General features: G+C 42.3%; 1 protein-coding gene across 4 annotated transcripts in view; it reads left to right on the top strand.

The window, feature by feature from the left end:
• The first annotated feature begins 12,556 nt into the window (after positions 1-12,556).
• Positions 12,557-23,721, top strand: part of zhx2a (zinc fingers and homeoboxes 2a) — a 28,603-nt gene continuing 17,438 nt past the window's right edge. Inside the window, exon 1 of one of the 4 annotated variants that reach the window (XM_036130070.1) lies at positions 12,557-12,989. The gene's annotated coding sequence lies outside the window, so the exon portion shown is untranslated. Of the gene's footprint in view, positions 13,065-23,721 lie in introns of all 4 variants that reach the window. The other 3 variants (XM_021313233.2, XM_021313231.2, XM_021313232.2) reach the window with 3 other exon arrangements.

Genomic DNA, 23,721 nt, shown 5'->3' with positions numbered 1-23,721 from the left:
GACTGACATGTCATTTCTTTGTCGCAGAAGTCACCACAATTGATGCTGTGGGGTAGATGAAAAGGAAATATGACGACAAAGGAAGGACAATGCAGCGGGAGGGAATGGGAATAATATATCTTGTATTTTGATTGTTTTTAATATTTTCCACCATGGAGGAAGATTTCTAAAAATTCACAGCATATTCAGTATATTCAAAAAAGCTATTCTAATGTTTTGTTGTGCTTTGTCTTTTTGCATATTGTGGAATAAAACTGCTGATGTCTGCAAAAACTAAAAAGGACTCAAAATATCTGTTTTCATAGCATAGGATTTTAACCAATAAATACACAGAATCACAGAAAACAAAATGAGGTTTTATAATAACAGAGGAGAATTGTGAAAGAAGGAAACAGTAAAATGACTCAATGGGAACTGTGTACAAGAACAGCCGGAAACATGCAAGACAAATGCTGTGATGATGTACCGTTCTTCAGGAGATTATAGCCTGATTCTTAAGGCCTGCAATAAAACTTCAAAGAACTATTGAGGTCCATATTTACTAAATACTAGCTTGGCTCTGTTTATAGCTGTCGAACTTTTACTGCAGGATGTATGTTGGGTTTTAGCCAGATCACCGAGAGTCTCTCTCTGAAATCCTATACACAACAAAATCAAAGGGGGAAACATCCCCCATAAACCGCCAGCACATTACAACAGAGAACATAAAGTTGTCCTTTTGTACTCTGATTACAGACCAACAGCCCAATTGCATCATGCATGTGTAAACTATGTACATACACACTAAAACCAAGGTAAGTGAAAGCATCGGTGGCATGCTGCAGAGTAAAACTGCTTCATAATGTATGCCAATACAGTTCTTTTTTGTACTGCGGTAGTACCTTCACCACAATGTGGATATATAATTTTAAACAGAATTAAGGTTTTTACGTACCATCAGAGTAATGTATCTGAACACAGTAAAGATCCGAATATGTCTGAAGCTCCTCTTTTTATCTTTCTGCCTATTTTCCAGTTCAACATTGAAGAAACCATCCCAGCATTATTTACATCCCGGCAGCTTGTCTAATATTTCTGTTGAAGTCAAACTTAATGTTGTTCATTCATGTCCTTCAGCTGATAAAGGACATTTCCAAACTGAAAGCATGATATTCGTATGCTCTCATGTGTTTCCCCTGTTGCTTGCCATGTGAGTGCATCAGATAAAAGCGTCCAACATTTTGCACATTTAGAATGGAAGTGATGTCCATGTTCTGTTTCGGACACCACTAGGCTGCAGTAATGAGATCAGATCGAGGCAGCGGGCTGGATCAACTCCTCTCATTATCGGATCACCCCAATCAGCTGATCGTGAGTCTGCCAGAACCAACTTCAGCGCCTCTGCACAACTGTCAGCCTGATGCAAAGTCCAAAAGTTTACTCAACCATTGGTCCACTTAGTGTGTTGAGCTGATGATGGGGATGGATGCAGCTGTCAGCCTAACCCAGGGTACCTGTAACTTAGGAATACGACTTTGTTCAGTAGAAAATAAAGCAGTGCCAGTCCTATGAATGGTCTTTTAGACAGCTAATATCTAATATAGTTTGTAACCGAAATATATGAACATTTTCAGTTGGAGTCAGTGAGACAATAGAGGTCTCACTGAAGTCCGCAACTCCACTGAGGATTTATTTCCTTTTCCACAAACTCTCGAGGCATAAGAAATCTGCTACAAGTAAGGGAACTATTCACTTCAAACAATCTGAACTAGGGGCGGCACATGCTGTAGAGGGGAAGTGGGCGCCCTGTAGTTAAAGGCTGTTAGTCCTTGACGCAGCTGTCCTTCATTTCGATTCTTGACCTTGAGACCTTTGTGCATGTCTTACCCCATTGTCCCTCTGCCTAATGTCCAACTACAGAGCAAAAATGTCACTAGTGCCACAAACTCTTCAAAAACATCTCAACCAGACAAAAGAGTGAGAGGTAGAGCTCCTTTAGTTTACACACCAGTGACGTGCAGTCAAGGGAGGCTAGGCCTCACTTGTCCTCATAGAAAGAAAGAAACTATATAATGATGATAACATAATATAAATTGTGATTCACTCAGTCTTTTTAATTTTTCATCTAATTTCATCAACTTTGATCATATTCTCTTTAAAATCGCAGACTTTTCGCTATTTTTCATGCAAATCCTTGGTGGCGCTTGATAGCGAAGCCGGTGAGGCCGCAGCCAGCTTGGCCTCCCCTGGGATTGCGCAATCCCATGTTAGCTGCGCTGGCTTCCGTTCTGTGAATGCATCTTCCTGTCTCTAGATCATAAATTCAATTGTTCAAACAGTTATGAACTGATTTTCCACAATTTAATGTATGTGGATTACGAATTGTGTTTTAGTCATCAAACTGTGTGCAGATCCAAAACTGTAGAGTGACACCAAGTTATAGATGTATTATTAGCGAGTTATGCTAAACAAGTAAAGCACTAAAAAGACTCTAAACATACAGCCGGAACGAGTCTACTCTGTAGAGTGTATATATTTGTAAATCTGACTCTGATGATGTCAGTGCCTCACCAGCTATGAACCCTACCGCACGTCACTGTTACACACCATGAGTGTCTCTGTTTTTTGTGACTATAAATATTTTCAAACAGCCAAAATTGCCTTTCTTCTAAGCGAGGGGAAAATATTAGCAGTCTTCTTTAAGCCGTCTGACCAGCAGCGCCCAACAGCAAGCGGGAAATAGGCAGTGAAAACCATAGTCGCATTGGCACTTCCTTTGCCATATCTGGTTGTGGTATCTCATATGAACAAAAATATCTAATACATTGCTGCCTTATTGTTTCCTTAGTCTGTATTCTATAAAAGCAGTAACAAGGGAGTCAAATGTATCCCCTCAACCAAAGGTAGATAAACGAGTTTTAGACTATGTTCAGTATCAGATATTAATCCTTTTGAAATGGGTGTTGCACTTGTTGCATAAAAAGATATGCAGAGGTTGACAAAGACAGCTGGTTTATGATGTCCCATTAGTGTTGACTTATTTTTAATATGTAATCTATGATAATGATAACTAGTATTGTTATTGCCAAGTGTAAGGGTGTATGGTTTAGAAAAAGATCCAGACCGTTTCACAACTTTACAACTTAAAAAAAAAAGACAAAGGAGCTTTCTGCCAGAAAGCCCGGAGGAAAAACTTCTCCCTTGTGCGGTCTTTTCCCAAAAGTTGCAAAGCTATGGTTTATTCAGAAGATGTATTTGCGTCATTGACCCCTGTTTTACAACTGCATTCAAACCCCTGGAACACATTATGTCCCCATGGAAGAGATTAAGTCGATGTGAATGGTGCAACAAAGCTCAGGAACTTGCTTTCTTCTGTTTTAGACAGTCCAGCTCTCGACCCCTTCTGAGGTCAGCACTGTTGGACCGACTTGTGACTTGAAGCACCGCTGGGTTATATCAGTCATCAAACTCTTGATACTTCAATTTGCCTCTTCTTGAAAATGTTCCTGTAGCCACTCTTCCTTTTTGCGTCTTCTCCACCCTTCATCTTTTTTGCTCTCTATGTTATCCTTTCTCCAACTCCAGCGTCTTCATCTCTACTCCTTCATCTCCGTGTCATCCCTTTGTACTCCTCTTTCCCACTCTCTCCCCGCATGCATGACTGTAATTTCACTTATGCAGCCTTGCCTATCTCTCGGCCTACTTTCCCTTCTTCCCCTCTCTTAGACACTAGAAGCCATATGGTCTAATTGTAATCATGTGTTTGTTTGATCATTACAGTGGTTGCTCTGTCAGACTCTCAGAACCTTTGCTGTAGCACATGGAGGTGGCACCCAGCAGACGTGCACATGTGCGCTTGCGAGCACACGTAAACACGCCTAAACACACAAACGTGCAACAGGTCTGGGGCCACTTCCAGACTCAAGACTCACAATCTCAAACACAGAGAGGAAGTAGTTTCATATCTCCTCCTGGTTAATGTCATTGCGATGGATATTTTCATATCATGGTTTTGTGAAGTGACAGTACCCTGAACCGCAAAGGATAAGTATTTCACAGTAATGGAAATGAGTAAAGAAATTGCTCGTAAAACATCGTTCTCCCGCTCTTTTTGTCAGCCTTGGGAAAACACGATGGTGCCAAGCGTTGTGTATTGTGTTGTTGCCTTACTCAGTTAAAAAGAATGCTGGTTTTGTCCTGCAGAACAAAGGAATTACGTAGATTTTTAATCAAAGAAAGATGAGAGGGACATGAGAAGGAACATTGATCTGGTTTTGTTTTTTGCTGTGACTTGCAAAATGCTCGGAATGTCTTATAATTGATATAATTTAGGGGAATTTAGTTTCTGCCATAGAGAGCTTGCATTTGTGTGTTTTCATTTTTATTTTTTTCCTTTTTATGAAATAACTTGGCTATCCTAAATTAATAATCTGAGAACCTAAAGGTCTTTGCACAATACTATCCAGGAAAAGTTTGACTGTTGGTCATCTACTAAACAATGCAAACGCAACATCTAACAGTGGCATTTGATGACAAAGCTTTAAAGAAATAGATCAACATTTTTAAATTGAACCTCTGTTAAATGGTTTTAAGCGGTTAATGTTTCACCTGCAGAAGATAAACGTCTGCGCATCTTCATTTATTATAAATCCAGATGAGTCGGGCCCTGAGAGGGAAGGCTAAAGCTCATCCGAGATGTGCCAAGACCAAAGTGGAACATTTACAATCTCAAAAATACGTAAATCTAAAAAAAATCATCTAAGCAGTTTAGGCAAACAATATTTAATGGATTTTTAAGGTGTAATGTGTATTGGGTGGTTATTTACACAGAAGCTGATAATTATTCACAGACAAAATGTAGGTAGGAAGAAGTGCACAACTAATAATCTTCCTATGTGAAACAAATATTGAGAACGGAACATGTGAATAATTATTGACTTATGTGCAGATATCCACCCCCTGCAAGTGTAAGAAACGACTTAGAGATTTCTAGAATGCCATAAGCAAAAGATTTAAGTTGTTTTAAGACAGTAGAAGCCCCATTTAACCCTGGCCCATCTTGGACTGTTTTTTTTAGCCTCAACTAGTCTGGATTTATACAAAATGCAGTCACCTGCACAGGCTAAATATTAACTATTTATAACCTTTCAACTCGAACGTCATTTAAAAAAATGTGAACTATATCTTTAAGAATTGCAGTCTAATTACAAAACCTTCAATCCCGTTGACCAAAGTTCATGTAAGGACCCTCAGGATGAATCCTGGCTCAAAACTAGCGTTTTAAGAGAAAGTTGAACCAAAGCCCTATTTAACAATTAAATGCTTCCTGCTGCTTTATCTTAGGCACATTAGAAAAACGACATTACAAAAGAAATACTGAGGCAGAGCGACTGACAAATGATGATTGTTTTATCTAAAAGGTCATCTTGTTCTTTTACTCCTATGATGTTGTTTTGACTCTGCTCCATGTGCGATAACGTGGCCCCAACTGGCAGCTGCGTCATGATTGAACCTGAGCGTGGGAAGAGGAGTCAGTCTGACGCTACAGTGATAACAGGATTGAAAGCTCCCAGCGCTCACTGAATGTAACATTACCAAAACAGTTTGTTGACCATCTTCCAACTGTCTGCTGTCTGGCTGGTCCAGAACTGCTCACCAGGGGAAGTAATTGTGAAAGAAGAAGACACAATCACACGCATTTCAGAGCTATGGGCTAAAGCTGGTGCTACAGAAAACATCTGGTAGGGTGGGTCGAAATGATGAAACGGTGCCCTAATAGGAATATTGAACTATACAGTACTACCAGCTAGAGTGCCATGCAAAGGTAGGGTTGGCAGTTGTGTCAGACTCTTTATCAGAATTAGAACCACAGTTACTAGAAAATGTTTAAATAAAATCATCAGAAACTAGTGGACAGTCAACTTGAGCTATACGTCCACTTAACTTCGGGAGTGGGGGGGCACGTTGTGTCCCAGGTGCAAACGGCGGAGCCACGCAAAGTTCATGCAGCGAGACAACATACCCTATCATATATGTTAATGCTACAGTCTTTGCATCCCTCCAGTCAATGTATATAGTATGTATATATTATGCAAACATGCGTTTACAGTTTTGAAAGAAAGTAAAATGGAACAAAATAGCAGAGTATTCAGACAAATGGGGAAACAAATTAGCAAATGACTGAATTGACCCGCAGCCATTTATAGCAAATGGGGGTAATTGTGTGAACTCTCTCTCTTTGTTGCTTCCTAGCTAGAGAATTGAAAGTCTCCAGATCTTTTTACGTAATTTTTCATGTAAAAAAAAAAACAGCTAAACTGTCCTTAACTCAAGATCATTACACATTCATTAAATAGAATAAAAAATGCCAAGCCATTATTTCTTGATATTTTGATGATTATGGCTTACAGATTATGGAAACCTGAAACCCAATATCTCAAAGAATTTAAATATCACATAACACCAATAGAAAAGAAACATATCTTATAAATGGGAAAATGTGGGTTCCTAACAGCATGTCCATTTCTATGTGCACTTGGTTTTGCCTCATCTTGCATGAATTACTACATCAATGCACCGTGACATAGAGGCGATCAGCCTGTGGCACTGAATAGGTGTAATGGAAGCCCAGATTGCTTTGATAGCTGCCTTGGATTCATGCTTCTGCGCTCTTCCTTCAGACTCTGGGACCTTGATCTCCAAATGAGAGTAAAACTCCACTTTCATCTGAAGACAGGACTTTGGAGCATTGCGCACAAGCGTAGTTCATTTTCTCCTTACCCCAGGTAAGATGCTTCTGGTGTTGTCTCTGGTTCAGGTGCCTTGACATGAGGAATGCAACATTTGTAATCTGTGTGTAGGAATCGTCTCAAGGCTGTGGATACCTCTATTGCTGGTTGACCTTTTCCTGCCACACATTTCCTTCCACTCAACTTTCTAGTAATATGCTTAAATTAAACCCAAAATGACACCTGCACTCTGCAGGGATTGATCTAAAAATATTTTTATTCAATAAAGAAGGTTCTTATCGGAAATTAAACAGGCTTCTCTGTAAAGATAAAACAATGTCAAAGTGGTCTTAATTTTGAATAACTAATCTGCTTTTAATGACCTTTTTTAATGCTAAGTGGAAAATGGTTTACACCCTTCTAAACAATCAGTGGGACTGTCTTTATTAGCATTTTTATTATGAAACCCTTCTTATAACTGTTGAACATATTTCCACATGCTTCCACAGCTGCTTAAATTATTTATTTTGGTCATGAGCTCCAAGTCTTTGATGCTGGAAGACCATCTTGCCATCCCATGGTCTTTAGCTCCCTCAACAGATTGTCTGTCAATCCCAAATTGAAACATTACTCCCGGTCAGAAGAAACATGTTGGTGAAATGACAACCTCGCTTTAAACCTATATCTGCCAAGGGTATGGATAAATCTGGTCTTAACTGTAGTTCCTTTGAGTAAAGGCAGTTTATGTGGTTAGAATAGAAAAAAATAGTCTTAGATGAACTCAAAAAGAAGTCCCCTGCTTTATTATTTATAATTTTAGACGAAAACATATATATGTTGCTTTCTTTTCTGGTGAGATGAAACTAAACACAAGCACACTTCCTTTTTGTTTTGGATGCAAAGTAAGGACGGTGCCTTGACTTCCATTCATTTCCATTAATTTTCAACCCTTTCTATGGCCTAACCCTGACCCTAATCCTAACCTTTACCAGTACATATGTAACCCTAACACAATTGACACCTTAGTCCTAAACCTAACCCCTTGCCCAGAAGACCAAAAAAGATCCACGCACATTGGCTTTACGTGAGGACGTCACAATGACTGGCATGTGGGACAACCAATAGATAAGGTGACCCGCCCCAGAACTTGAGGCAGAAAAAGATCAGCCACTATACTTTTAAGTTTTAAACATGTTAACAGCCTAATGATAAGAGAAATTACAAACAAACTTTAATAAGACCTTTCACAGACCAACTAAGTCGGGCATAGCTTGTTCTTCTGGGAAAAAAGGGGTAGAAGAACATGTACTGTCTGCAAGGCTTCTATCTGACCACATGCTGACACTGTTGCTTCAGCTTCGAGCAAACTACTGCAACAAGACAGATTTCAATTAAACCAACATTTGATGCTGCCTCTGTTATGCTTTTAAAAAAGTGGCTGAACTGCTCATCTCATTCAGTCTTTAACTATTCACCTCCTACAGTCCAAGTGACAGTAGTTTTGTTTAGAAGTGACCAGAAGGTTGTTGTAAAAGCCTCATACAAGGTATCCACGTTGCTTATTTAAAAAGTCTAAATCATCCAAGTCTCATGATTAATGCTGTTTAATTCTCTCTGTTGATCCAAATGCACAGTGTAAACCTTAGTTGTGTCCAGTGCAGTGTATATGTGTTAATGCAGCCACTTGGCACCATCTAGTGACCTTTTATTTCACTCACAGACAGGTCTTGAAAAGCGTTGTGGAAGAAGCACTTTTAGTGTCAGAGTGCATCCCCTTTTTTCTAAATAGTTCTGTTTTCAGGAGCATTTATAATTGCATTTCTAAGTGTTTTACAGAGTTTTTTTGCATAATTTTTTTTTTTGAAGGACAGTGTGGACATTTCATTAAAGGGACAATGATCTGAACTTTTGAGAATAAGGACCATCTTTAAAAAATTCTTTGTAAATCAACCCCTCAATAATCAGTACCTGCGCAGTAGCATTTCATCCCTTTTTTTCCTACATTTAATGTCCAGAAAAAAAACTTGTGTATGTATTTTATCATTTTATTTTTCTTAATAAAGTGTGATGAATTTTGGAGGTAAAAATTACAAACTTATGGAACTCAGTTGACGACTGATCAAACCAAAACATATATAAGCTACCTCTGGTGGTAGACATTATGTCTTGAAGTTATAAAAACACATATCCATGCTATAGTGTAGGTACAGTGGTTTTCAGATAGGTGCACATCCGTTATAACGCCAGGTTTTCAAGATGTAGATGAAATGAGACCAGGAGAATATGCTTTTTTTCCCACATATAATGTATCATTTATCCTGTTCAATTCAACTGGAAAAATGAGCAATTATGTTAGAATAAAATAAAAAAATAACAAGGGTCCGATAAACCGGAGCATAGATGTGAACACAGACACTTTAAGCATCTTTTGATTCATTTCCAGCTTTCAGTCTTCTTGAGTTAACACATTCCATCAATTATATTAAATCTGATTAATCTGTTTTCCTACTTGGGCTTTCCTGAATTTTTCTCATATGCATCACTAGGCTAAAGCCACTTTTCTCAGAGAGGTAACAAAGGATCAAGAAGTTGTCACTCTACAAATGCATCTGAAGGGTATACAAAAAGTTTAACAGCATTGGTCATATTCAATGCCACAATATAGACGGTCATTAACAACTGAAGAAAATCTGGGAAAATCTCCAAAGATTTGATAACAACTTTACTGAGGGACACAGGATAGGAAGTATCTTCAAAGAGTTCTAACAAGGACTGGTTACTGTATGCAACCTTTATTTAACCAGGAAAAACTAACTGAGATTTAAACCCCTTTGCCGAGAGTGACAAAGCCAAGATAGCGGTGTACACCATACAACTATACAAAAAAAACAAAAAAACACAAGACCAAATACCCAGACACATAAACAACTGTTTCACATTTCAAGTAAAAACATACCTTGGAGTTATCACATAGCATTAAAAACCTGGGTGGTTATGAGAGCCAGGTGATCTAATGGATCTGTTCTTTAAAAACCCCAAGCCCCCCAAAGGTATAAGAAACCACAATGGCTGAGGTTCCTCCACAGAAATGAGCATAAATATGTAAGAAGAGGCCCAAGAATGCATTTGTAGATAAAACACACCCAATGAGAGAGTCTGTGTGCAAATAAAGATGGCCAATTTGCTGTAGCATACAAAGTACAGTGACGTACAAGTGGCCTGAAGTCAGTCATAAAAGACAGAGCTCAACGATACACAGTATCCAATTTATCTAAATGCTGATGGCTGATGTGTTCATGAATAGCAAATCAACATAATCCATCAGCAGGGGGAACGTAAAAAGTGATCAAGTGCTTCCTGATTTGATGTGAGAAACCCTTTTTTGTTTCTAAAAAAGAAACCAAATGTAAGTCTCAACTTAGAATCCAGTTCATTTAAAAAAAAAAAAAAAAAATCCAGTTCATCCTTGTGAGGTTTAAAAGATAAGTTACCATCAATCAGAATACCTAAATATTTATAACATCTGACAATTTCAATCCCCTGAGCAGTTGGCAAGCTGAAGCTGGGAGCTGCAGGCCATTTGAAAATAGAATAGCTTTTGATTCTTCTGCTTTAGCCTAAGACGACAAAACTGAACAGTGTCAACGCAGACTGCAGCGCTTTAAGTGATTGAGAGACTGAAGAAGATGAACAATAAATAACTGTATCATCAGCATAAAGAAGGCACACGGCATCAGGTAAATTATCACACTGGTTGTTCACGTAACCTGTGTACAAGTGGCAACAATCTCCCGCGTTCTCCGTGTCTCAAGGGTAAAAATCGTAAGGGTTGTGTGAGAATGTGCCATGATGCGGTGAAATTCAACTTGGCATACAAACTGAGCGGCAACCAAAGAACTCCATTGTTCTGTGAAACATGGTGGTGGCAGTATCGTGCTCTAGGGTTACCGTTCTTAAGATAAAACTGTGTTTGTTTTGGGTTTTTTGTTGTTGTTGTTTTTTTGGCAAAGTGGATAAATTATAAAGCAGTTTCAAATATCTGTCAGCTTTAGCCCTCCACCATCAGGTGTCTGGTAGAAAGCTAAAGATGGATGTTACTTTTTAGCATCACAATGAGTCCAAGGATTTCCCCAAATAGAATCTCTTCCCAAGAGCAACGTAAGTGTTTTGAAATGGCTTTGCCAAAGTCCAGCACTAAATACAAAAGCATATCCGGAGGGGTCACCTGAAGAGTCCTAATAATGCAGAAGTCCTCACAGAATGGTAGATAAGACACCACGTAATTAGTAAGTAGATTTTTGTACCTTTACCCCCCCCCCCCCCCCTCATCTAACAGGTCAGGACAGTTGTCTTTGCCCTATGAAACATCCAGTGGGAGACAATTCCATGTCAAAAATACATAGTACACACAACACAAGGTGGTGTAGGGTGAGATAACCAGCACCCATCTGATTCAATTTACCCCTTTAACAACTCATCCCCCTGTTTAATAGCTACACATCGTCCTCTCATCCTTTCCTTCTATTTTATACCCGCACAGTACCACAGTGGATCAGTTTGATTTTCTTTGTAGTTGGATATTTTCATAAACGATGGAGATAAACAGCGCTCTCATGTGTAGCCTCACTGAATCATGCATTATTTTTCCTGAAACTTTGTAATACACCACATGTTCATTTATTTGGTACTAATCCTCCTTTGAACCATCTGACTCTTATAAGAAATATGAGAGATTATGAGCCCTGATCAAACGAAAACAAATCCGAGCAACCACCTGCCGGCAGGCATCGTTGATTGGAGCCATAAAAGCATATTGCCATTCTTATTCTAAATCGTCTGTGGCTTCAGATGGTACAAAACATCCCCGAGGCTGGGAGAAATTAGCTGGAGTGTCAGGCAGCCCCGTTTCATATTACGGAGAGAATCACCAAAATTCTAAATCCTCACATATAATTTAAATATCACGTCGTTTTTTTCCCCTGATCTATTTAGGTTGTAATTCTCATTTTGGTGGAGTTCTGTAATCAGGGATGAAGAATCATTGGTCGTCTAAGAGGGAATCAAACTACCCCAGGGCAGGTATGAATTAATGCCCAGTTGGTACGCAGCCTTGCAGGGCTGACGGCTACACTCTGTAACCCAAAAAATCAAAACCACTAAAGCACGAAATGGCGAGGGGCTGAAAGGGGCGGCGTGCGATAGGGTCTGATAGCACATTTTTTTCGCTCGTGAAGTTTTCAAGTGAACTTCCATCCCCAATAAAAATGTAAAAAAATAAAAATAAAATCTGAGAATTGAAACATTTGTAACCTGAAGACTGGGGAACATTACTGGAAGGCTCTCAGGTAGACGCTACCTAAACTAAACTAACGCTTCTAGGGTCATTTACTCTGACACTAAAATGATTGATTTTAAACTTTATGGGAGTCGTACACTGGACTGTTTTGTTTCTGTGTTTTGTAAATAACAAAATTCACTGTTACCCATTACAGTGGTGGTGTAGACCCGGCTTGAGCCAAGGTTGAGCAGTTTTTGAATGAATCCAGAGGAGGTCAGCATTGCGTCTCTGCTTGACCTCAAATCACTTTCACTCATCTGACCTCCCACCAACCTCTAGATTCAGAGGAGAGCGTGTGTGTTTTTTTTTTTAACTTTGAGTGAAGGGGAGGCAGAGCTGAATGCGGGTTTCCCCTGCTGCATGCTGGAAGAGACCGCCTCCAGCTGAGACAGCACTGCAGCAGCTCTGCTTCTGAGGGATGGGGCTGCTGCTGGCCTGGGCGTGGTCAGGGGGGAGGAGGGGCGGGGCTTCAGCTGGTAGCAAACGCCCCTCGCGCTGATTTAATATTCAATGAGCTGAGAGCAGAGGACATCGTCAAGGGGCAACTAGACAGCAACAGCACGCAGTTCATTCATTTTCAGAGCAGCGGACATGCCCGGTGGACACTTCAGGTTCCCCCCCGATGTCGGGACGGAGAGTTGCTCCACTTCTCTCCTCCCGCGGCCAAACTTTTCGCGGCCGTATCGCTATGGAGCCACAGTGGACGGACACCGGCGCTCCGGTACGGCATGCAAATACGTACTCTGACGTCGGCGATCATGTGGCTTTTGGCGTAGATCCTCCTTGTGATCGCCAATTTTTTTCCCCTTCCCTGTCGCCCGTTGTCTCGTCGGCTATTGCCGCGAGACTCTTTCGGAACCCGGTCGGTGCGTTTCGCTGCTCCGGCCGTCGCTGTGGGATTGTACCGCGCTACCTGAACGTCGCGTCGTGGAGTGGGTGGGCAGGTAAGGAACGGCTCAACTCTTCCCTCTGCTCTCCTGTCGGCTCGCCGGGGCTCTGCCTCTCCAGAGTCCCTCAAGGTAAAACCTGCGTGTACTTGTTTGTTTGTGCCCCCCCCACTCGGCGGGGGTGGGGGGGTCCGTGACGCCCACACGCCTCCGTGTAAACACTCGAAGTTGTCTCGCCGCATGAACTTTGCGTGGCTCCAGCCGTTTGCACCTGGGACACAACGTGTCCTCCCCCCCCCCACTCCCGAAGTTAAGTGGACGTTTTCACGCCCCGCGCGAGACTTTCATTCTGACACGCTGCACGCCGCGGCGGCGGCAGGCGGAGGGGAGAAACATCGTGTCTACTTTTCCTCCTCCTCCCCCGTGTCGACATAACCAGCAAAAACATGGCCGTCTCTGCCGACATGTTGTTACGTCGATGGCGAGAGGGGGAACATTTGAGCCGGGGTGGCGGCGGCGGCGGAGGGGGGGGGGGGAGAGAATGTGTTTCTCTGCGCCCCACGCTCGTCCTTCTCGGCCGGCCCCGGTGGAAAGGACCGACCGAGTCCACGCAGCAGCCGCTCTCTTAGGGTTTCCCTGCAACTTTTCCACTCCGCGCTTGTTTCTAGACTTTGATTTGGGGAGGCTGGGTGATGTAGGCGGAACGTTACCCCCGGCGATGCCTCCTCCTCCTCCCCGCCGGTCCTCTCGTCTCACTGCAGCGAGCCGGGGACAGCCTGAGTCCTTTGGGCCCTAATTCTACGTTTTCCTGTTGTTGCTTTAAAGCATCAACTTTTAAGTTATGAAGTCGGTGCCCCGCGTTTATAAGCTGGCGGCGCCAAGCAGCCCCCAGTGGGCCCGCGTGACGCGTTTCGGAGTCACGGGTGACGCCGCATTGGTCGGGATTATTGGCGTAAGGTCACAGAGGTGGCCGTAAACAGCTGCCACACCTGCTACACATCTCCTCCTGCCGAGTGTTTTCCACCGGAGCTGCAGCGGCTCCGGGGTCGCAGGTTCGCCACCATCCACGCTCCTGTGAGGCGGACGTGACAGCGTGTAGTGTAAAGATAGTCCTGGAGAAAAATCAAACTTGCTTTTATTTTTATACCCCCCCCCCCCCCCTCCCAATCCTCTGATCTGTGTCAAAAAAAGAAGCAAAATCTTTAGTATAATTTTTAATACTTCACTTGAAAAAATATATATATATATATATATATATATATATATATATATATAATTGTATTTTGTAATCGTATTATTAATTGTATCTTTTTTCTTGACTTTATATGTCAGGATTCATCCACTCGGGTGGAAACTATTCATATCGTCTTTAAGACCTACATGATGTATGTCTATTTCTCAGTAACATAGAAACATTCATTCTGATTAGGAATGAGGGATGCAACCTAGGGATGTGTAAACTTTTAAGCTAGTCTATCAAAATCTGAAACAGTCAATGCAAGAATAGACTTGGAATCATGTGAGGACTATTATTACAAGACTGAACGAAGGACGGTAGCTACGGGCCTGCAATTCTATTGGAATCGGCCTGCGGGACTAAAATTAAAGGGTCCATTTAAAAAGTGATGCTTAGGATGACGCCTAGCTCTTGGACATGGAGGGAGCTGCTCTGATTCAGTGAGCTCTCATCCAGTGCGTCACGAGAAATGTGTTGTTCATGCAGCGACTTTCCTCCCAGCTCTAGGATGACCCCCTGATGTTCTGTATTTTGTATTTTTACATTCTCTGATCAACACCCCCCCCCCCCGCCTCCCCGCAGAAGATGTAAAGTGATTTTGATCACAGCGCAGTTAACCCTCCTGTCAGGCCCGTTACCAGCTGTTCCCCTGAGAATAAACTTGGCTGCGCTCGCTAAGGCTTGAACTCCTGTTCTTCCCAATTGTGAGGAGAAATTTGGCTCACGTTTGTTCTTCACATGGTTTCCGCTTGTGATCTTCCACATCAGAGATAGCGTTATGTAATTTGGACTGATAGCTCAACTTTTTTGGGGGGGGGCGGCAGAGCGATCAAAGCGTGTTACCTGCTTCTGCTGATTAGAAAAAAATAAGACGGCCTCATTTGGAATTGCTCAAAGGCGGATATTCTCCGCAGCTTTTTTTTTTTTTTGGGTGCAGAACAACATGCGTACCGTGTCTCACAGGTCGGCGGGTCTGTCCCGGGTCAAGTTCTGTCTTCAGAGTTTGGATGGTTCGTTTCTTTTTTCTGTACGGTTTAGGGGATTAGACCTTTTTAGTCTCTGATATCTGTGTTTAGCACAATTATGCAAAGACTCACAGCCAGGGGACTAGATGCCATACGCATCCTAAAACCATCGGGTTTATTTACATCGCGGTGCTTCTTTTTGAAGAGGCAGCGCCAAAAATAAAATCTCTTGTTTTTACTGTCAGCTTTATTTTTTCCCTCCGTCTTACCCAACCATGTGGTCTTTCTCAACGCGGTTGTGCTCTTTCAGAATGTCACAGTCAAAACATCCAGCTGTGAAGCTATCTACTCCATTTGTTCCTAAAGGCGTTTATCCGTTTACCGTAGTCAGATGGTGGAAAATGAACAAGACTCGCTCTGTCACATTTGTTTAGATCAAACGGCTTCAAAAACCCGTGTCAGACTTGAGGAGCGGAAGGAAGGGAAAACACCGAGGTTGTTCTGTTTAGGCATATTTATTCAGGCAGTCCGAAGGCAAGCTGTTAAATCATAGTTGGAATGGTGTTTGACAGCAGTAAATTGGAGACTTGTGTTTCGCTGAACTCCCGCAGTGATCAAAACTGCTTTTGCTTTTGGTGCTTAAGCCTTCATGTGTGTGTCTTCTTCTGCAGGGAGATCGGGTCCAATTCAGTCCAGTAAGAACCGTGGGAGAGGCAACCTTATGGGACGGTTGCCTCGCAGCCAGATGTTTTAAGGTTTCCAGCGTGTCTGGAGGCTCACCTGCTGAAACTAATTTGGAGATTGACAAGACGTCCGTCCTCGTTTTTCAGTGAGATTTCAATGGAGCTTAACAGGGGAAGGCAGACAGGTGTCGAGGTTAACAGCATTCAGGCCTGCTGCTGCTTCCTGCGATTGGTCCCAGCTTGTCCAAATGTACGGCTTGGAGGGATTCTGTTAGTGTTTTGAAAACTTTGTCAAATAGAGGTGATAAAGTTTTATTTGGATATATGTGAAATATATTATAAGAACAAAACAAATTGTGCAAAGTTTTTCTGTTGTTTCGATGCATACAGCTAGGCCCGAAACCCTTAGAAGACTCTGATTATATGTCGACCCATAATGCAAGCACAGACGCTACAGCTGTATGATGCAGCACATTACCAAAGAGCTTAAAGATGCTCCGATCAGAGTTTTGTTGCCGACTTCCTGTCTCCGGTTATGGTAAAGCTTTGACCTGGAAATATGGATTTTAGCTGATTCTGATTGCTCGTGAAGAACTTCTAGGAGGATATAATTATTTCTAGTCTTTTAGCCGTGACAAGTTATTTGTATTTCAAGCAAATGTGAAGTCACACGTTTGTAATGGAGCAGTCAGGGTTTTAGGTATTAGTTCAAAACAAAGACAGAATGAGGGAGCTACCATTTTGAAGTGGCTTCAGCATCTGAAAGTTATTCCCACAGACTCCCGATCCGTCGACGAGGCAGACTGAGACGGCGTGCAGCTGACTAGCTTGTTAGCCGCCGCTATTCTGGCTTATTTATTTTGATGAAATTGCATTCTTATTTATTTAGTTCAGAAAACTTCCTGTTTTTTTGTACATAATATATATTTTTCTATTTAGGTGTTCTAGCAAGTAATTAATTAGCCAAAGTTTTTCAAAACCTTGTTTTTTCTGCCGAGGTATCAATTAGACTTAAGACTCCAAACCCGTGTTTGTGTGCGATAAGCAGCTGTTGTCTGAATATCCAGATATACTTTGTTGTGAAAAGGTATTTGCCCCCTTTCAAATTTTGTAGCTACACTAAGATGTTTTTGATTTATAAAACTATTTTATATCCGACAAAAATCACCAGAGTAAATGTAAAAAGCCCTTTTTAATAGTGTAATAAAGGAAGAGCACCTGCTGGTCTTTGCTGACTTGTTTTATTTGGGATACTTTTGAGAGTATTCAGGCATGACCAGCCCGTTTAAGACCATTCCACAACATCTGTATCAGATTTAAGTCTAGACTTTGACTAGGCCACTCCAAAAAAATGGCATTTTGTATATCTGAACAATTCAGAGACGAAGCCTTTTATCTTGTCAGTCCGATGTTTTCGTTAACGTCTTGGGGCGCTTGTTGTTGAATCATGCATTAAGTGAGGCCAGTTACGCACGCGGTGCTTTAGATGCTGTTCTCTGTGGGTTTGTGAAATTCTGGCCTTGATTGGCTGACCATTTGTGGCTAAGTTGACCGCTGTGCAGTATTTTCTCAATTTGTGGATAATGGCTCTCTCTCTTTCTATGCGGTATGCTGGAGACTCAGAGCCTTAGAAAGTTTTTTTTTTTTTAACCCTTTCAGAACTGATGGATGGGTGTAACTTTGTTTCTCATCTGTTTTTGAATTTCTTCAGGTTGTGGAATGATGATGTTGTTTTTTTTTTGTTTTTTTCAAATCTACATTTTTTTCGGGTTTGTCTGTGAGAGAAATGGTTCACCACTCCTATATGTAGAGTATATACCTGGATTTAAAAGCTACGTGTCTCTTAACTTTAAACCATTTTAGTATACGCAGGACTTCACCCAGAAATGGTTATAATAGAGCCGATTATGCTCTGATCAAGAGGGAAAGTGTCACTGCTCTCATTTTCTTTTCCTTTCTGTTGCTGCTGGAAATATTGTGCGCATGTATAATCTGCTGTCTAACTAATGGTGGTGGGGGGGGGGGGTTGTTCAACATGTTTACTTGTTTGCATACTGATTAGAACCATCGATTGTCATCCATCCATCCACACATCAGATTTCCACGTCTCATCCATAGCTGTATAATGGCCGCCCCTTCTCTCTGTGGAACACTGGAGTGAGTCATCCCGGGTTTTGGAGGATGGAGGCTGTTGTCATCGCGGCCTGTCGTGCTCAGCCAGACCTCGTGATGACATCACTACCATCTAACAAAGGAGTTTGTCCCTGTGGTTTTGCTTCAGGTCCTCCTCTCAGCCAGCTTCTCAGACGTGTTGTTAGGTGACTAAGGCACCCTTTAGGTTCTCTGCACTGCACGAGAGATGAGCTCATCACCTGTAGGCGGGGCCGGCAGTGGGCTGGAGGCTGTCGGTGAGGGTCAAATGGTGGAAGCTGTGACTGGGGGTAGGTGTGATGTTTGAGAAACAGAGAAACAGAAATGAGTTAAATTGGTCTGATGAAGGACGACGGCGAGTAGAAAAAGCATTAAAATGGAATTAAGTCCATCTTTGTTTTTTCTTGTTGGTGTCAGTTGTCAGCGTAAATGGTTTTGATGGTGTGCTGGCTCGGGACTTTGTTGGATTCCTGAAAGTATTCTGTCAGAGCAACAACATTTCCAGGTAAAATGGCCAAAGGGTGACGGCGTTTATTGCATCCCTGAACATAATCCTAATCTTACTAGGGTCGCCAGCTATCTTCCTGGAAAATCCTCTGGCCCAAAACACACCAGCCAATGTACGTCTCTGCCGCTAGTGTTAGAAATCCTAAAGTGAGGTAAGGGTGACACTGAGTGAGCCAGAGAGTGACAAACAGAGACACGGGAGCAATAATGTCTTAGCAGGGTGAAGGAGAAACGAGAGGCGACTGGGTGCTGAGACTTCTCTCTCAACTGTTGTTGTTGTTGTTGTGTGAGAAGGTTGCCCACATAGGATTGGTCTTTAAACCCAAGCTCTTCATCAGCCATGGAAAACTGTTCTGCATTAAAGTCCATGCAGCTTCACTGTGGGATTGGGTTGTGTTTTATATAACCACGTAAAGGAGTCTGCACAGTATGCTTTACATGTCCCACTTTACATGATCCAGCTGCTTTTTGTATCACGTTTGCTGCAATGTTGACGTTCTGCTGTCAGGTGAGCAAACCCTGCACTAAACCAGCAGGTAACTCATTCACATGCAAGCAGTCTGTGTGTATACTTTACAATGCTGAAGCTTAGGGTCAGTATTTTCCACCCTCTGTCAACAACAAGCTTCAATGTCATCCCCATGGTTAAGCATGGAGGTGGCAGCATCATGGTCTGGGAATGCTTGTCTTCAGCAGTAATAAGGAAGCTTATCTTAGGCTCCATCCAAATACCCTTAATAATAGCGCCTAGCTCCTGTTCCTTGATCTTTCATGGGGTAAACTCATAGTGAGGAGAATAGGAGTTTCGGACAGTCTTTAACTCCGACGTCATTACGTTACGGACACGCACATGGACAATGCTAATCAAATCCAGGCCTACAGCCTTCTGAAATTGAACTACAAAGTGCGTTTCCTGCCATTTCCGTTAATTTCCGTGAGGGGTGTGTGCTTATACATTATGTCACGCAAAGGATTATGGGATTCCTTATAGCCCCTTAGCGCCAGTAAGTGACATTGTGAGGTTCTTGTGCTAAATTAGCCGCAAGAGGAAGCATACAGGCTCCCTTTCCTACTTCCTTCCTTACCGACTGCACTTTTCGGACAGCACTTATCATGGCGACCCCTGACACACTTAGCTTTGGCTAAAGAGTCCTTACCCAATAAGGGTATTCAGGTGGACCCTTAGAGGGGATTGCTTAAGCTAAATACAGGGGCATTTTGTTAAAAATGTATTTATTTTTTAAGCTGCAGAGGAGTTGACTGGGTTGAGGCTCTGCTTCCTGCTGAAGCCTAAACATACAGCCAGCACTACAATGTAATGGTTTATGTCGAAGCATACTTATGGGTTAGAATATCCCTGTCAGACCATAATGTACGCCAAATATTAGCTTGACTTAAAAATTACTGTTCAGATGCTCTCTGTGCAATATGACTTTTCAGATTTTTGTCTGCAAAAAAATGTAAACTGTGCAATTTTCCACCCACTTCATATTTACACGCCACTTTGTGTCAAAGTATTGCTTAAAGTCCCTGTTAAGTACATTCAGGTTTGTGGTTGCGGTATGACAAAATGGGAGAACATTCTAGGGGTGTGAACAGTTTTTGCAAGGCGCTGCCTTTCATCTAGTGTACCCCTGAATCTAATGTTTGCGAGGGGAAAGGGAAAATGGAGGGTACGAGGGCTTGCTAAAAGGCGCTGTGCTCGGTTTCAGCCACTGGAAGAGCTCAGATACGCCTCTTTTGTCCGTTTGAGACCAATAAGAAGCTGCTGGGAACCGCTCACAAGCCCCGCCTACTGCAGCGAAGGCAAAGATTGACAGGTGGGATATTCAGCTCCCCCAGGAGCACTGACTGCTGGTTGAGGTTCATGGAAAACACGAAGGCTTACCTGGAAACGCCGTCTCTTAAAAACAGTGAATCATGCCCTGTTGCAACAGATTGCATTTCCATCATAAAACTGCTGAAAATGTATAAGTCAAGTTTCGCAGAACTCTCCTTTGGGGGTCTATGGTCTGGCACTGGGGATTATTTCTTCAAGCTTAAGAAAATGTCCCATTCCCCTTGGAGGACAGACTGCAGAGGACTCTTGTACGGTTTATGTAGGTAAAGGAAACCTTGGTGTGGGACCATCGGGGGGAGCAGCACAGTGTTGCTGTGGCTGGCTGGTTTTGAACAAGGCCGTGGGAGAGGGAAAAAAAAAGAATGTGAAGCTTATGGGGGAGTGGCCCGACTGAACAACGGGAGGTGGACATAAGATTGCAGAACCTTGGGGGGGTCATTATATCTAACGCCCCATTTAAAAGAACAGTTCAAGAATGCCTTTATTCTGGATTTTAGTTACAGAACTCTGTCAATGCAGCCAAGTGTTTTCTGCCGTCTACAGACTGTGTTGAACAGATGCTCACTTATATGTTAACCTTTATCATCAGGGTCGTCTTCTGTGACGGCTAGCGTGAACAAGCAGATGTTAATTGTGGAAATCCAAACAGAGGAGGCCATTAAGAAGTACGGGTTTCTTTGTAAAAGAGCTCACTTTCATTCTATTAGTGAGTTGTGATGTCAGCTGCTTTGTGATTAGGTATGGTGCCTTGCAAAAGTGTTCTTCGGCTTTGAACCTTTTAATTTTTTAGAATGCTACAAAGACAAATCTTATTTTATTGGTGTTTTATGTGATAGACCAACATAAAGTAACACAAAGGTTAGTTTATAACACACTGAAATGCACTCAAGTGTGGCTGAAAACTAACACTTGATGTAAACACGTCTCCAGAGTCTCACGGTGGTGGGAGCGTCATGCTGTGGGCATTCTTTCAGCAGGGACAGGAAAGCTGATCAAAGTTGATGGGAATGTGATTGGACTCACAGCTAAGGCAAAATTATGCACAAAGATTATAGTTTAAAGTAATGTTTTGTTTTTATCGCCATCTGACTGGAAGATTTGAATGTTTTGAAGTGGCCCAGTCAGCGTTCTGACTTGAATTCTGCTGGGAAATCCTGCAAAAATACAGTCAGCACTTATAAAAAGGGTTTGAATAATTTTGACATTGACTGTAATCACAGGGCAATCCTGGACGGGAGCCTGATAGAGGCTGCAAAAGACTTGAGCCTGGGACGGAGGTCTTTGTTGCAGCTGGACTACGGCCCTGAACGGGAACTACATGAGCTAGCTTAAAGCGTCCTTCTGTGTTGAAATGGCCCAGTCAAAGTTCAGGCCTAAATCTTATTGAGAACTTATGGGAAAACCTTAAAAATCGCTGTTTGTGGACACACTCCACCCAATCCGACTGAGTTTAAGCTATTTTTAAAAAAAAAAACGGGTAAAAGATTTCCCTCTACGTGTACAAAGCTGGTAGCAAACTACAGCTTGTGTTGCTGTGAAAAATTGTTCAAGTGCAGAGAAAAACAAATTCAGCTCCATGTATCTTATTATGATGTTATAACCTTGAATCCCATTAAACTACATTGATGTTTGTGGCGGTAAAGTGGCGAAACGCGGAACATAGGGTGAATGTAGGGTGAAGTAAGCAGGGCAACAAAGAAAGCCAAGACTCTCTCACAGCCGTGGCCCTGATTTGTTTCGGGGATCTGCAGGACACCTCGCTCTTTACTTCTGACCGAGTTATTTCGGCTGAATTGTTCAAAGTTGTCAGACTGTGGCTCCGAAAGCCGCGTTTGAGCTGGATTTGAAACATGGCAGCTGTCGTGCCGGTTTCTGACCTCTGCGGGGTTTCTGCTCCAGGATAGAGGCATACACTCGCACACCACGCTCTCTGTTGGTTACGGCGTTGCCATAGCAACCCAACCATCCGCACTTGGATATTTTTATAGCCTGCCCTGTATATGTGTCCCAGTGTAGCTGTGCGTTGTGTAAGGAGACAGGTACTGAGGGGAAAAGAAGAAGAAGTCTGTTTTCACCCATTTTGCGAGTCAAGTTAGGCAGAGATGAACGCCTAGCGCTCAGATTTGAAACCAGCTTTTCTCAATGTTTTCCCTACACCGAATATAGGCTGCTTTGGTATGAGTGAAGCAGTAATAATAGTGTTTTTAGTCAAAATGTATACAACATAAACAGAACTGAATTTAAACAATCCTTAATATGATGTAGTTTCCTGTCTAGCATCTAAAACAGATCTTCAGTCCTGTGGTCTGGGGTGCCAGGATGTTGCAGATCCTCAGGATGCCTTATTTTTCAGGGTGCTGATCTGTGGTTTTGGCTTTTCCTTCATCGCACACGTGTATAATGAGCATCAAAAGAAGCTCGGGATGTTTGAGACAAACTGTTTTTGAGCAGCACTTGCTGAGAGGCAGGAAAAACCCATTGACGTGTGTATTTGATCTGTTGCAGTATTTGGTTGATGATGTGTGTCAAATGATAATCCATGTGAATACCAGACGTCAAGCTTACTTAGCTGAAGATTACTTTGTAAAAACATAGCATAAAAAGCTACAAATGCTGATGTCTTGTGGTGAGACCACTGTAGAGTGCAGGTTTGTTTCCAAACCTTTAAATTGGTACAGTGTGTTTACTATTGTCTCATAAGTCTCATTTCAGTTATTTATGGAGTAAATATTAGTCACACAAGTATATTACAGACTAAATTCTGGTAGGAAAATGTGATTTTATTTTGTCGTCGCACCACGTTTACAGTAGTCTTCATAGCAGGCCAGCAAAAGTAGCGCTGCTCTGTTGCTATGCAGAACACAGCCAGCACTCAAACACAGTGCAGCACTTCGCTTTGCTCCAGAGGAGCCGCGTGATGAGATTTAAATTAATTCTGCGACAGTCCGAAATTCAGCCTCCATCTCCCTCCTTCTGGGACGCGTTGCGTTTGCCGGAGCTTCTCCCCACCCACACAAGTCCTTCGACACACACACACACACATTGTCCTTCCTCGCTGCAGTAGCTCACTTGTGGATCATGAGGAAGAACACACTCAGAACGTGACATGAGGTGGGGGGGAACACGCCCCGCAGAGCCCGGCTACCAGGACAGGGACGACACGCCCTCTGTTTGTGGTTTTAAAAATAAAAAGGCTTCTGATGCATAAATCTCATCCGGTCTGGGGAGTTTTTTTTTTTGTTGTTGTTGAAGTAACAGAGGGATCTTCTCAGGATTTTGACTGCTTTCTCGCCTTGTGCCTGTTATGTGGGAACTCTAGTGTGACCTGCTGGTTTGTACTCTATGCTTCGCTTCAAAAGCACGAGACAGAGACGCCGGCATTTCTATGGTTTTATGTTATTCTTCT

The sequence above is a fragment of the Fundulus heteroclitus genome, chromosome 3, assembly GCF_011125445.2.
Source record: "Fundulus heteroclitus isolate FHET01 chromosome 3, MU-UCD_Fhet_4.1, whole genome shotgun sequence".
Lineage (NCBI taxonomy): Eukaryota > Metazoa > Chordata > Actinopteri > Cyprinodontiformes > Fundulidae > Fundulus > Fundulus heteroclitus.
Note: the sequence above shows the minus strand (reverse complement) of the source record. Positions and strands in the feature narration are given on the sequence as shown.